This window comes from Schistocerca nitens, chromosome 6, assembly GCF_023898315.1.
Source record: "Schistocerca nitens isolate TAMUIC-IGC-003100 chromosome 6, iqSchNite1.1, whole genome shotgun sequence".
Lineage (NCBI taxonomy): Eukaryota > Metazoa > Arthropoda > Insecta > Orthoptera > Acrididae > Schistocerca > Schistocerca nitens.
In genome coordinates this window covers 603,164,556-603,175,072 of record NC_064619.1, presented here as the reverse complement: position 1 = coordinate 603,175,072, position 10,517 = coordinate 603,164,556, and the positions used below count along the sequence as shown (strand labels likewise).

Below are 10,517 nucleotides of genomic sequence, written 5' to 3'. Positions count from 1 at the left end.
TTACAATTTGTACAGAAACCAGATGGCAGTTATAAGAGTCGAGGGGCATGAAAGGGAAGCAGTGGTTGGGAAAGGAGTGAGACAGGGTTGTAGCCTCTCCCCGATGTTATTCAATCTGTATATTGAGCAAGCAGTAAAGGAAACAAAAGAAAAATTCGGAGTAGGTATTAAAATTCATGGAGAAGAAGTAAAAACTTTGAGGTTCGCCGATGACATTGTAATTCTGTCAGAGACAGCAAAGGACTTGGAAGAGCAGTTGAACGGAATGGACAGTGTCTTGAAAGGAGGATATAAGATGAACATCAACAAAAGCAAAACGAGGATAATGGAATGTAGTCAAATTAAGTCGGGTGATGCTGAGGGAATTAGATTAGGAAATGAGATACTTAAAGTAGTAAAGGAGTTTTGCTATTTAGGGAGTAAAATAACCGATGATGGTCGAAGTAGAGAGGATATAAAATGTAGACTGGCAATGGCAAGGAAAGCGTTTCTCAAGAAGAGAAATTTGTTAACATCGAGTATAGATTTAGGTGTCAGGAAGGCGTTTCTGAAAGTATTTGTATGGAGTGTAGCCATGTATGGAAGTGAGACATGGACGATAACTAGTTTGGACAAGAAGAGAATAGAAGCTTTCGAAATGTGGTGCTACAGAAGAATGCTGAAGATAAGGTGGGTAGATCACGTAACTAATGAGGAGGTATTGAATAGGATTGGGGAGAAGAGAAGTTTGTGGCACAACTTGACTAGAAGAAGGGATCGGTTGGTAGGACATGTTTTGAGGCATCAAGGGATCACAAATTTAGCATTGGAGGGCAGCGTGGAGGGTAAAAATCGTAGAGGGAGACCAAGAGATCAATACACTAAGCAGATTCAGAAGGATGTAGGTTGCAGTAGGTACTGGGAGATGAAGAAGCTTGCACAGGATAGAGTAGCATGGAGAGCTGCATCAAACCAGTCTCAGGACTGAAGACCACAACAACAACAACAACAAACCTAAGGACATCACACACATCCATGCCCGAGGCAGGATTCGAACCTGCGACCGTAGCAGTCGCACGGTTCCGGACTGCGCGCCTAGAACCGCGAGACCACCGCGGCCGGCACATTTATTTTGATAGGACTCTAGTACTGGCAGCCACAAGCGGATACCACGAAAGGCTATACAGAGATGCCATAGAGATTGTGAAACACAACCGTCAGTCGCAGTTAGAACAGTGTTCTGTTTATTTGTGAATCCATTATGTCGGAACTAACTGAAATCGAACGTGGGCAAAATGTTGGCAGTGGCGGATCATTGGCCTAAATTCTGGGGACGCCGGGAAACATATTGGAAGACCCCCTTTTCTTGAAACTTCCTGGCAGATTAAAACTGTGTGCCGGACCGAGACTCGAACTCGGGACTTTTGCCTTTCGCGGGCTAGTGCTCTACCAACTGAGCTACCCAAACACGACTCACGCCCCGACCTCACAGCTTTAATTCCGGCAGTACCTCGTCTCCTACCTTCCAAACTTCACAGAACCTTTCCTGTGAACCTTGCAGAACACAGTTTTAATCTGCCAGGAAGTTTCATATCAGCGCACACTCCACTGAAGTGTGAATATTTCATTCTAGAAACATCCCCCAGCCTGTGGCTAAGTCATGTCTCCTCAATATCATTTCTTCCAGGAGTGCTAGTTCTGCAAGGTTCGCAGGAGAGCTTCTGTGAAGTTTGGAAGGTAGGAGACGAGGTAATGGCGGAATTAAAGCTGTGAGGGCGGGGCGTGAGTCGTGCTTGGGTAGCTCAGTTGGTAGAGCACTTGCCTGCGAAAGGCAAAGGTCCCGAGTTCGAGTCTCGGTCCGGCGCTACAGTCTGGAACCGCGCGACCGCTACGGTCGCAGGTTCGAATCCTGCCTCGGGCATGGATGTGTGTGATGTTCTTAGGGTAGTTAGGTTTAAGTAGTTTTAAGTTCTAGGGGACTGATGATCTCAGAAGTTAAGTACCATAGTGCTCAGAGCCATTTGAACCATTTCTTTTCGGTCCGGCACACAGTTTTAATCTGCCAGGAGGTTTCATATCAGCGCACACTCCGCTGTAGGGTGAAAATTTCTGTCTAGAAACTACCCCCTTTCCTTGCCTTTTAATTTATGCATATCTAGATTTCCTCACCACCACTACTGCCATTACAAACAAGACGACGGCGACGACGGCTGCCATTACTAGTGTAATTAAATGAAATTTGGATTCCTGTGCTGAGGAAGATGTGTACCAGTCTTCTACCACACGATGACAGTAACAGCGGACAATGGCCAATTGCGCTCGCGTATTCGAAACATTGACGTCGTGCCGCCTCTCTATGTATTCTTACGTTAGTTGTCCCGTGTGCAATGAGTACGGAGAATTGAATGGCTTGCAAACTAAGATCCTTGAAACTGCCCCCCCCCCCATCCCAACAAGCTCTTTTTACTCACAGTTTTGCAGAAGTAAAGCTGCGAGGACGGGGCGTGAGTCGTGCTTGGGTACTCAGTTGGTAGAGCACTTGCCCGCGAAAGGCAAAGGTCTCGAGTTCGAGTCTCGGTCCGGCACACAGTTTTAATCTGCCATGAAGTTTCATATCAGCGCACACTCCGCTGCAGAATGAAAATCTCATTCTCGTTTAAATTTAGTTTGCAGCAGATTTATTCTTGTATAATATCAGTAAGGAGTTTTTTCTCCACGCTACATGATATTCTTGCATTGTTCTACCGGTCTTCCACGAGCACAGTGTAAGGGCTCCATGTGAGCCGCTACATGGCTCGTTACAGGAGTCACATGCTCAAAACACACCTGGGTGCCCTTCTATCACTCAAGGAATTTTAATCCGGGATTATGTTACAGCGGGTGATCAAAAAGTCAGTATAAATTTGAAAACTGAATAAATCACGAAATAATGTAGATATAGAGGTACAAATTGACACACATGCTTGGAATGACATGGGGTTTTATTAGAACCAAAAAAATACAAACAAAAAATGTCCGACAGATGGCGCTTCATCTGATCAGAATAGCAATAATTAGCACAACAAAGTAAGACAAAGCAAAGATGATGTTCTTTACAGGAAATGCTCAATATGTCCATCATCATTCCGCAACAATAGCTGTAGTCGAGGAATAATGTTGTGAACAGCACTGTAAAGCATGTCCGGAGTTACGGTAAGGCATTGGCGTCGGATGTTGTCTTTCAGCATCCCTAGAGATGTCGGTCGATCACGATACACTTACGACTTCAGGTAACCCCAAAGCCAATAATCGCACGGACTGAGGTCAGGGGACCTGGGAGGCCAAGCATGACAAAAGTGGCGACTGAGCACACGACGCGCGCAAGAGATCTTTCACACGTCTAGCAATATGGGGTGGAGCGCCATCCTGCATAAACATCATACATTCCAGCAGGTGTTTATCAGCCAGGCTGGGGATGATGCGATTCTGTAACATCTCGGCGTACCTCTCACCCGTCACGGTAGCAGTTTTGCTGTCCAGCGCCATCTATCTGACATTTTGTGAACTTTGTTTTTTTTTTTTTGTTCTAATAAAAACCCAAGCATGTGTGTCTATTTTTACCTATCTACATTATTCCGTGGTTTATTAAGTTTTCAAATTTATACTGACTTTTTGATCACCCGGTATTATCACTCTTAGTATAGTTTGCAAATGTGAATGCGGGTTGTCTGCTGACTTACGCGCGGGCTGACTGCTGTGGGTTCTCTGAATGTGGAGGAGATGCAGTTTAGCCAACCACTGTATCAAGTAGAGCGCGACTGCACTAGACCAGAGAGACGTAAGTTCCCCGCGCGTTAGGTTGGCAAATAGCCGCTGTGCAGACTCTCTGAGCCCTTCCTGGCACCGTGTGTGGACTCCGGACGATGGGAGACGGTTAGGATTCCCTGCTGAGACTCTGGTGAGTATAGGCGCTCTGCGTGATGGCTCCGATAGTCATCTTCGTTAGGACATATAGTCAGTTTGCATAATATTGCTATTTTTTATATCACTGATGACGGGCCAGCATTTCATATAAACGTACCATTAAGTAAAGTGAGTGATCAAGGAGTTATTTTCATGATTTCATAAAATAAAATGTTGTTGTTATATCAAATTCTTTGTCTCACAGCAACGTCTTATTTCCGTTTCCATTCCAGTTAAGTTATTCAAACTTTCAACTTAAAGTTAACCAATAATCAGAAATTTTGTAGTGATATTTGCTCATGCGAACGGTCTTAGGCGTCTTTCTCAAAAGATACGGGTGCCATTTTCAAGTTGAGTATCATGCAACAGCAGTTCTCGACAGTATTGTTGGTAAACGCATTCCTTCAAACCGTGACACGAGATGGAACTGTAAGGCCAGAATAATATATGCCAGTCACGAAAACTGTGCGGAGCTAAGTGAAGTTTTAAATGAAATAATTGACAGTGCAGACTCTAGTGGAATGACTACATCAGAAGTCTGTGGTTTTAGACATAGTCCCTAGGTTTTGACTTTGTCTTCTATCTGTTTTTCAAAGTATATTTTTGAAGACTAAACTGCAATGATGCACACTTTTGTGACAGTGCTGTCTCAGAATGCATAGCTTACACGAAAAACTTAAGAAATAAAGACAAAATGATCACCTTTTTAAATTCTACAAAACGTTCGACTAATTCGCAGCATGAAGGTTTCATGAATAGAGCTGAAATGAGGGATGAATGCATTGGCAATCCATTGTTGTGTAAATACAAGCAGGTGTACTCGAAGTATTGGATAATGTTGTAACACGGTTGCAAACGAGATTCTGACATCGTGATGAACGCCTCCTCCTTAAATTAGGCGCTGCTACTCAGTTCGCCAATTATGCTCAGCATTTCCCTGTAAACGGTTTGGATTCATTATAGTGCGTCCTTCAATCGCTCGCGGTTACCTGTACAACTGGAGGCTGTATTTTCTTCCCAGCATAAACAAACATTTCAGTCTCATCACAGTTTTGTAGTGCAATAGGAACGTTGACGACGATCTTGCTTGGGGTGTCCACCTTTGTTGTCGGAGATGAGAGGGAGAAAGCTTTCCGAGGTAGAACTGTGTTTATTGGTTGCAGTGGTAATCTGTTAGGAATAATGACAGGACGGGTATGCTGAAGAGTTCAGTATTTATTTAAGTAATTCATTTATTATCTCTTTGACAACTTATAAAAGAGGTGCCAGTTCCTAACCCCTTCTTTAATAAATGTCAGACTCAATTTCTTCTTATCAACAGGCCACTCGCCTAATCTTACAAGAGACAATTGCTATTCCGTAAAGTGTTCTCGTTAATTACGAAACTACAAATGTAATCTATTCCTTGAGACAAAGACAGATCGTCTATGCTCAGAACTATTCCCCAGAATAGATAACGATTACTTATCTTGCACTTGATGTGCGTGTCACCAGATCTGATCACCGACTTCTCGCTGACAGTATTACTTCTGCATCCTTCTGATGCTGCTGTCTGGCGTAGCTACACGGTGGCTCCTCAAAGCGACCACTACTGCTCTCCCTGAATCCTCTCTCAGAATCTCTTGCTTATATACCGTTCTAAGTCGAGGTTGACCTTCTATAATAGCCGTTCGGGATATTTCCATCAGCTGGCTCCTTCGACACGAAAACACTATAATGTTTGATTTCTCTTACAGGTTTCCATACGATGTTACCACTTTACCTATACTGGAAAGCTTCCTTTAGCGGCAGGGCTTATGCCCCTTGGCGCAGTCTCCTTTCATTTGATCTGACAAATATTGCTTTTTTTCTTGGGACTGGAGAAAAGAATGATTGAGAATGAAACGGATCAAATTCTTCCAGAGGCTTTTAAACTATTTTGTCTAATTGCTACCATTCCTGTTTCAGCTGAAAGGAGTTTTGTTTGTCTTAAACGCGTGAATACGTATTTGAGGAGCAGTATGGCCCAGGATCGCTTATCAGGTCTTGCTTGTACCTCAACTGAAAAACCAGTACTGCGGATACTTGAAAGGTGAGGCACATGATATGATGATGTCATCGAAGTACTCGAAAAAAAGAACGATCATCGAGTTAACTTGTTTTACAAGTAACAACGCTCAAACGCCCAATCTATCAGTTCTTTTGTAAATAAAAGTGATGTTATTATTATTATTATTTCTTTACTTTCTCAGACGTTAAGTCTGGTTAAGAATGGAAAGTGACGCGGACCTTGATCAAGCGTCACTTCCTATTAACTGTACGGTATGTGTTATATTGCATTTAGGAACTTTCGGGTAATTGAACATGTATCAATAATTACGGATTTCTGTAGTTGTATATATATGTTTGGATGTAGCTGTATTGCATTGATGTACTGGTGGATATTGTGTGGTATGACTCCTGTAGTTGATAGTATAATTGGTATGATGTCAACTTTATCCTGATGCCACATGTCTTTGACTTCCTCAGCCAGTTGGATGTATTTTTCAATTTTTTCTCCTGTTTTCTTTTGTATATTTGTTGTATTGGGTATGGACATTTCGATTAGTTGTGTTAATTTCTTCTTTTTATTGGTGAGTATGATGTCAGGTTTGTTATGTGGCGTTGTTTTATCTGTTATAATGGTTCTGTTCCAGTATAATTTGTATTCATCATTCTCCAGTACATTTTGTGGTGCATACTTGTATGTAGGAACTTGTTGTTTTAAAAGTTTATGTTGTAAGGCAAGCTGTTGATGTATTATTTTTGCGACATTGTCATGTCTTCTGGGGTATTCTGTATTTGCTAGTATTGTACATCCGCTTGTGATGTGATCTACTGTTTCTATTTGTTGTTTACAAAGTCTGCATTTATCTGTTGTGGTATTGGGATCTTTAATAATATGCTTGCTGTAATACCTGGTGTTTATTGTTTGATCCTGTATTGCAATCATGAATCCTTCTGTCTCACTGTATACATTGCCTTTTCTTAGCCATGTGTTGGATGCGTCTTGATCGATGTGTGGCTGTGTTAGATGATACGGGTGCTTGCCATGAAGTGTTTTCTTTTTCCAATTTACTTTCTTCGTATCTGTTGATGTTATGTGATCTAAAGGGTTGTAGAAGTGGTTATGAAATTGCAGTGGTGTAGCCTGTTGTATTTATATGAGTGATTGCCTTGTGTATTTTGCTAGTTTCTGCTCGTTCTAGAAAGAATTTTCTTAAATAGAACGAGCATTATTATTATTATTATTATTATTATTATTATTATTTGCAGAGGTATTAGCAATGCTAGTCGTCGTCGTCGTCTTAGTTTAAATAGTGGTAGTGGTGTGGTCCTTAGGAAATCTAGATATGCGTACATTAAAAGGCAAGGAAAGTGTCTTCCAATACGTTTCCCGGCCTCCCGAGAATTTAGGCTACTGATCCGCCACTGACAACAATTTGCCCACGTACGACTTAAGTTAGTTTCGACATGATGCGCTCACAAATACACAGAACACTGTTCTGACAAAGACGGATGGTTGCGACGTATTGAGGACACTGGGCGGTTGGGGTGCAACCTCCAGGATTGACTATGCCATGCATATCGTTCAAGCAAGCATGTCTCGCAGTGCTTTCATACGAGGGTAATCCCAAAAGTAAGGTGTCCTATTTTTTTTATAAGTAAATAGACCTGTTTATTTCTACAATGGTTTACATCAGTTTACATCTCGAACACTTAGTTATTTTTCGACGTAATCATCATTTCTGTCGATGCATTTTTGTAGACGCTGTGGCAGTTTTTGTATACCCATGTCATACCAGCTCGCCACCATGCTGTTCAGAAAGTTATGAACCTCTTCTTTCACCTCGTCGTCGGAGCTGAATCGCTGGGACCACAATTAACGCTGATAGGTACTGTGAGACTCTGAAAAAACTCAAGCGGGCAATTCAGAACCGGAGAAGCGGAATGTTGAGCAAGGGCGTACACATTCTCCATGACAACGCTTGCCCACACATCGCTCGGCAAACCGTTGCTCTCCTGCAACAGTTTCAGTGGAACATAATCACCCACCCACGCTATAGTCCTGACTTGGCGCCCAGTGACTATCAACTGTTCCCTAGGTTAAAAGAACATTTGGCCGGAAAGCGATTCAGCTCCGGCGACGAGGTGAAAGAAGAGGTTCATAACTTTCTAAACAGCATGGCGGCGAGCTGGTATGACATGGACATACAAAAACTGCCACAGCGTCTACAAAAATGCATCGACAGAAATGGTGATTAAGTCAAAAAATTGCTAAATGTTCAAGCTGTAAACTGATGTGAAGCATTGTAGGAATAAACGGTGTGCGGACATTTGCCACGCCGGAAATTTGCCACGCCGGACATTTGCCACGCCGGACATTTGCCACGATAGAATCTCTATGGATTTTTCGCCACATTTCTAGAGAGAGTTTCGTTGTGGAAACAATTAAATGCATCTCGCATTGAAATCCGCACCAAATTTCGAGCCACAGTAAAACTTCGCCAATCTTGGAGATTTTGCGTTCGTCTAAATTATACGTGCCTTTTTTGGTGCTCCTGCAGCAGCTTTCTGTCGTGTTTTGTGTACCATGGGGGATCTTCCGTCTCTTATTAATTTATTTGGTAGCAATCTCTCGTGCTGTTGATACTATTTCTTTGAACTTAAGCCACATATGGTCTTCACTTACATAGTTTGGAAGGATTGGAGACTGTCTCTTAGAAAGACGTCAACCGAATTTTTAGTTGCTTTTGTAAGTATACATATTTCGCGTTTAGTTTTGGTGAATTTCTTTGTTACGGTATTGAGCCTCACTACGACTGTGTGTTCACTAATTCCTGTACCCGTCTTGATGCTCAGGATTATTTGTGGCTAAGAGGTCAAGTGTGTTTTCGTAACCATTTACAATTTGAATGGCCTCGTGAACTAATTGTTCAAAATAATTTAATGAAAGCATTTAGAAGAATTATGAAAGTTGTTTTTTATCTACAGTAGGGTCTGAATATGTATTTTTGTCAACATACGGAAGGTAGATTGAAGTCACTGCCAACTATAATTGTATGAGTAGGGTACCTATTTGCGATGAGACTCAAGTTTTCTTTGAAATGTTCAGCAACTGTTTCATCTGAGACAGGGGTCGGTAAAAGGAGCCAGTTATTAATTTATTCCGGTTGTCAAATATAACCTCTGTCCATACTAAGTCACAGAAACTACCTGCTTCAATGTCGCTTGTGAGCTGGAACACACATTACATTATTTTTCCTGAAGTTGTGCTTCTTGTTTCTGTTGTAGTGGAGATCATTACAATTACGGCTTTTCCCTCCAAAATCTAGGATGCTTTCTCTGTGACCCTGTGAATACCAGAGCTAAACAATGTAGAACAACATCGTACGGTACAAGCATAGCATTCTGTATTACTTCATTTCTAACATTTTAAAATTGTACGTCGACTTTAGATGACATGTCAATCATAGATGTACTTATCTCTGTTTATGATCGTACGTTCAGTCATGTTTTGAACATTGTCCCGCTACACTTTATTAACTAATGTTTCGCCGCAAGAGATATCGGATTTTAGAGTAAATTAATATGGAGTATGTCGTCCTTCTTTTCAAACATTCACATACCCATTTCTTCTTTCCTTATTGACTTTTGGGCATACAGTTGTAGTAATAAAAGTAGGCACAAATGCAGCGATCAAAAAGAAATGATTAGCGTACATTCGCATTCTGTTTACAGCGTTCCTTTCTTGTTGCTTCCATTCCCATGGACTGTTTCTATCGCAATCAGTAAGCGTGAAAGGAAGCTACCGTACAGACAGAGGGATCTATATTTATACTTTGCAGAACTAATCACATACTGACATAATCGTCGGAATTGCTTTCGTTTCCCAAAAGATATAAATATTTCGATTTCGGAAAAGAAGCTCTGTATTTGGCCAAGATGTCGAAGAAGAAGGTCCCTTACGTACTGGTTGTATCGAGTAAGATGTGGAGACGGCGGTTTGAAAGCGGACAGAAGTAGTACGAGGAAGGGCGTCCTCTACCTGAGGGATCGCTACCTGGCGAAGGGGCAAGTGTGGCAAATGTCCGACGTGGCAAATGTCCGGTGTGGCAAATTTCCGGCATTCGGAATAAACAGGTTTACGTACATAAAAAAAAGGAGACCTTACTTTTGGGATTACACTCGTATTTTCGTCCAACACCTGAATGTAATAGATGTTAGTTTGAAGACGATATACTAATGTAGGCGAATAAGTAACATTATTTCCAAAAACCAAACATTGTCATTATTTTTTGAACAAACCTCGATACATGGTGAACCGCAGCGGCGCTACCGCGCTGCCTTGTGGCACGTGAGTCGCCACGTCAGTGTTTCCAGAGCACTCGGACTGCAGTTTCCAGTGTCCGGCCTTCACCAGGCGGGAGGCGCGTCTCCTCCCTGCATTCAGGTAGCGCCTGTAAAACCCCGGAACGCACACAAAAGAGCCCGGGCGCCTATTGGACGGTCCACATGCCCAGCTCCGGGTCCAGGTATGCTGGTCAGCAGCGAGGGCGGGTGGTTGCTGCAGTCGC

General features: G+C 42.3%; 1 non-coding gene across 1 annotated transcript; it reads left to right on the top strand.

Annotated features, from left to right (window-relative positions):
* The first annotated feature begins 1,770 nt into the window (after positions 1-1,770).
* Trnar-gcg (transfer RNA arginine (anticodon GCG)) lies at positions 1,771-1,900 on the top strand. Its single transcript has 2 exons — positions 1,771-1,807; positions 1,866-1,900. It is a non-coding gene; the product is annotated as a tRNA-Arg (tRNA).
* Positions 1,901-10,517: the final 8,617 nt, after the last annotated feature.